Genomic DNA, 4,914 nt, shown 5'->3' on the forward strand with positions numbered 1-4,914 from the left:
GGCCAGACACAGTTTACTCAAATGATGTATGCGGCCTTACGCTTCGTCCTTAAACGTAATACACAGCCATCTAATTACGTGCTGTAGGAAGTCATTTCTTCTGTTACCACGTGCTTTAATGAATGAACATCGACTGAGGCGGGAAACTAGCTATATTGCAGGGCGGAGGGAAGGAAAGGATGTTTACTCCTTTCAAATCTACAAGACCCACTTACAGTACTCGTTATATTAGAACGCAAGCCTGTTGATTTCTTGCTCTCTACTCCAAATTAGGTGTGTGGTGCATATTGCTTCAATCGCGTTTCATGTGTTTGGTTTTTTTCCTTGAATATTTACCAAATGGTTTTTGCCTACTTCCTACTTACGAAGACATTCGAGTGCTATACCGCACGTAGTCTGGAACTAAACAACCCACGTAATCCAACACAAAGAAAGGATATTAATTTTTATTTTATTTTCATTTTAAAATATTGATTTGATATTTCACCTGTGATTTATGACAAGAAAAAATGATTTAAGCAAACCGATCAAGTATTGGAAGAGCCTGCGTTTTGTTAGGAATCTGAGATCGCGGACCTTTCTGTATTGTCATTGTTACGCTTGATCTGAATATTGTTTCTGAAACTCCCGCATAATGTTCAGTCAAGTAGTAACCAGCAAATAATGAAATAATGAAAAAAATCGCGTAAAATTCTGAGATAGATATATTGCACAACGTGTGTAATACCGTTTTAAAAGTTTGTGAAATAGTTATTATGTAGATAATATTGTTACAATTTATATGTATCTGAAATTGTCAATGGTGCAATACATGCATGAAATATTTCATAACTATTGAATTACGTTATATCGTTCCGATTATTGTAATTGTGCTGCGAATAATAAATATTGTTACAAATTATATAATAGTATAAACATTTATGTATTATTGTTCATATGTAACATATTAATTGTGGAAATATGTATTTTTTCTACGGTCTTTACTGTTACTAGACAAAGATACTTAGGTCTATAATCTACACGTATACATCACACACAAGAAAACATATCGTAAGATTTAAAGCAAACTTAAGATATACAAGACCCGAATCTTTCACGCCATCTTATCAAGAATGTTTTAACAGAGATTCCTAGCATAAATGAATGTATATACTATCTGCCCGAACTTTACCAAAATATAATTTTTTTCGTATATTATATTATTTTCGAAATTAGTTACCACCGTTAAACAAGTTTACTTTTGCCAGAAGTTAATGAACTGTCTAGCTGAGGTATAAGAAACGGTACTTTCTCTGCTGTTGTTTAAAATGGGCTCCCTTTTATGTTGTTTGCCATCTGTTCTTCAAAAGTGTTAAATTATTGAGCCCTATCTCATGGGAAAGAGCTATTGAAAGATGTCATCTAACGTGTCTCCTCCGACTCCCCCGGGACGTGTTAGTGTCGACGTTGCACCCAAGGTCCGTTAAGGTAGGGGGTTAATTGAATCTGGATCTTAATTGACAAATTGGGAAGGAATGAGTCTAGACACTTCCTGTCAACAGGACTTTGTCTGCTTATCTGTCGATTATTTTCTTTCATACGTCAGTCTATTGGTTTTTTTAATTGTAGACGACATAATTCACATGCAGTCGGAAACCGTATGGTACTATATGCTGTCCTTTTCCCACGGACCCCGGTAGGTGTCGCCTTAATTGTTTTCTTGATTTGCTTGTGTGATAATCATCTTCATTATCTCAAGTTGAAAAAATATATATAAATTCGCGCTGAAGACAAACGCATTTCTTTCTTAAAAGATGAAAAAATTAGGATATCAATGTGTAACCTTTATTAAACAGCTTTCATACTTTCAATACTGATGATAAAACATACACTTGGTATACAGTTTAACAACAGGTTTTTATTATCGACATAGTGATTTAAGACTACGGATATCTCGACAAAGGAAAATTTTACGAGTTCTGCTCGAGATACGAAGTATTCCTGGTAATGTTTCTTTCACGTACAGTACTACACACGACTATCTAATACCTCTCGGAGCTGAAAATTTTGCAGATGAAATTTTGTACGAGAATTAATATTGTAATTGATTGGTAAGACAAGGTCCTCTAATTTACTCTCTTAATTTTTCAAGTGATTTGATAGAGAGTTAGGGGTTACTAAAATCTTATCATCTGATCTAAAATTATAACAATGACATCGAAACCAACACTTTCTGATTTTCTTCTATATCTGTAACTGCTTGTACGATCTTCAATGAAAGCCGATAATAGATATGACACAAGGATATGAAATTCGTGTCCACACGTGTACTTGACGTTTTTCTAAACTTATCAAATATATCACAATTACGAAACTGACTGAATTACGAGGTTAGTGCAACTCCCCATCTAGATTTTGATATTTCTGTCGACCACACTAGATTTTCCTCAATCGTATCATAGGTTTAGCATTTAGGCCCTTAGTATCATTGACGGGTTATAAAAGGACGGATCAGCTGTATGATGAAGTTTAGTTAACTGTGTGACTTTGCTGTGTCTTATCTAAAGATGCATATAATGGTGCTATTCTTTCGTGTGTCTTTTGTAGAATCTCTGTAAACCACATAATTTTAGATTGTACAGATATGTAACACTTGTAAAATAATCAGCTACGTACCATGATATACTGTAACGTGGAATTTGATCAAAGAAAAAACAAACAAACAAAAGAAATAGAAAATAAAACCTTCTTTTAAAAAGGTACGCAATGCTAGAGAAAGACATGAGAGTTTATGCCCGTCGTTCTGTCGTGGGAGACTGGAACTCATCAGTAGAATGTGATAGTAATGGCGGTCAATAGCATTACGGAGTGAATGTATATTTGATACCTCGGATTTATAAACACAAAATAATAAACGTTTCCACGAAAAGAAACTGTTGGACTTTAAGTTAAAGCGTAATTTTTATATTACTTAAGAATTAAAAATATATCGTTTATTGCAACCGTTATAAAACAATAACACTTCACCTGGTCATAGTCGGTCACAAACCGAGTACTTGTGTAAGATTTACAGGTATATAACATCAAACAAGTAAACAGTAATATATGTCAACCAATAATTTTGTCTTGTCATCGAGGTTTGGCATTTTGGCCATAATATATAACATATCTTAATATCACTAAGGTATGCGTTTCAGTGAGACCGGATGTCACTGCTGTGGTGTAGTAGTAAAAACGTCAAACGGTCCACATACTTGAATTCACTCAACTAACACAGATCTCTTTTTAAACAATGGGCAAATCAAAGAATAAAGTATTATTTGTTTATGTTAATATTTAGATAGACAACTGTTGAGGCCTGTCTCTTGTACACATAATCAGACGGTGCCGGAAATGTGGTCTGACCTTACCTTATCTAGAGGCTGTTATCGACCTCAGGTTCATGTGTGAACGCACGTGGTCATTTGTTAAACACGACCTTGAACATGATCAACAGTTGTGTAAATTCTAATTAAAGATGTCTGCTATATATAACGTATTCGAACGAATCCGTAATTTCTGTGCAAAACTGGGATACGGTGATTTTTATGTGTACCTCCAAATATCCAGTCTCTAAGTGAATTTATTAAAGAATTTTGGCTTCTCTATCAGTTTTTTTTCAGATTTCGAAAACCTCTAAGGTAATTCGGAAACTGCTAAAATTGCTTTTCTACTGCTTCAGATTCTACCTTTCTCATAACTAGGTTAGCTATGTAACAAGTTATCTGATTGGTATAAAACTCGGAGATCGTAATTGTTTCAGCCAATAAACAGGAAAACAATAAAGATTTTAATATTCTTGAAAGTATATCTAAAATACAGATTAAAATTCATTTCAGAAACAACTTTTTACAAAACATTATTAGTAATTAATAACGAAGTTTCATTTGTCTTTCCGTATGACAAGATTGTGAAGGAGCTCCTTGTAGATTCCCAATATTAGATATTGTTGAAGAAAAAAGGCTCTTAAAAATTGATAAAAATTACATAAAATTCAACCTTCCATGTGCTTTATGAACTTTGACTCGTCGACTTGGCTCCTGGGTTGAAATTTGGTTTTGTTCTAGATTGATAACGATATGACCCCAGATCTGTAAACATCAGGGACCTGAGATTTTGCTAGAGTAAGTAATATTTGAACCTATCCCGGCATTTAAAGAGATAAAATGACAAACCTCTACACGCTATGATATTAAAATAAAATTTTAATTTAAAATGTCGAAAAGTCAAGCTTCTGCTATACGTATATGATAAATACAAATGTATTCAGTTTTGATGTAAATAACGGTTTTTGAGGTTTTGGGGTCTTTGTTTTGTTTTGTTTTTTTTTTTCACCTTCACTTTCCACGCTAATCGTATTTTCTTCATGCAGATATATTGTGAATGTCGTTATTTTGGGGTTTTTTTTCGCGGATACATATGAAAATAAAGGAACTTAATTGGAACTAAAACATTTTCCCCGATCGATCCAATTCATGCTTTTGAGCCACCACCACCCACCCCCAACCCCATGAAAATAAATTTTACCACAGTGATTTTTTCTATGGAATATTAATAATAACCTTTCGTCTTTCTACTGTGGGATAATCTCGAGATTAGCGTCACGCCTGTCTGAACAGAAGCGTCCTTCATATTTATGAAATTTTCAGATAAAATTTAGTTTATTTGTGGTTTTAGATATTTATATCCCAAATATAATTCACGTATGTTTAGTGTCGTTGAATAGAGATATTGTTAAAACTCAAATTAGTTACCTGGTGAAAAGGACACAATATTTAGATTCACGGATTAATTCGAGACGCCTCCCAGTAGCTGCCTTTCGCGTCAAAACTGAAGTTTTCTCTAAATTTATAAATTTAGTGACACCAGTCATGTGATTTGTCCAACTGGATTTCC

Source organism: Ylistrum balloti, unplaced genomic scaffold (genome assembly GCF_031769215.1).
Source record: "Ylistrum balloti isolate Yb309-2 unplaced genomic scaffold, AGI_CSIRO_Ybal_v1 Utg371058, whole genome shotgun sequence".
NCBI classification, from domain to species: domain Eukaryota; kingdom Metazoa; phylum Mollusca; class Bivalvia; order Pectinida; family Pectinidae; genus Ylistrum; species Ylistrum balloti.